Genomic DNA, 232 nt, shown 5'->3' on the forward strand with positions numbered 1-232 from the left:
CAAAAATTGGCCGTACCCACCCTCAATGGATTTACTTGGAGGTTTGGGTACACGGGTTTTCCACACCTTTCCCCGTGCTCTTTAAAAGGGGGCCCCCCTCGGTTGGGATGTTTTTCCTGCTTGGTATTTAAGGGAGCCTGAAACGAATAGTTATTAGCAGAAAAAACAAGAAAAAGGAGGGTTTGGAAAAAATTTAAACCCCAGTCCTAAATGAAAGACCCAAACCCTTTCT

This window comes from Penaeus monodon, chromosome 24, assembly GCF_015228065.2.
Source record: "Penaeus monodon isolate SGIC_2016 chromosome 24, NSTDA_Pmon_1, whole genome shotgun sequence".
NCBI classification, from domain to species: Eukaryota; Metazoa; Arthropoda; class Malacostraca; order Decapoda; family Penaeidae; genus Penaeus; species Penaeus monodon.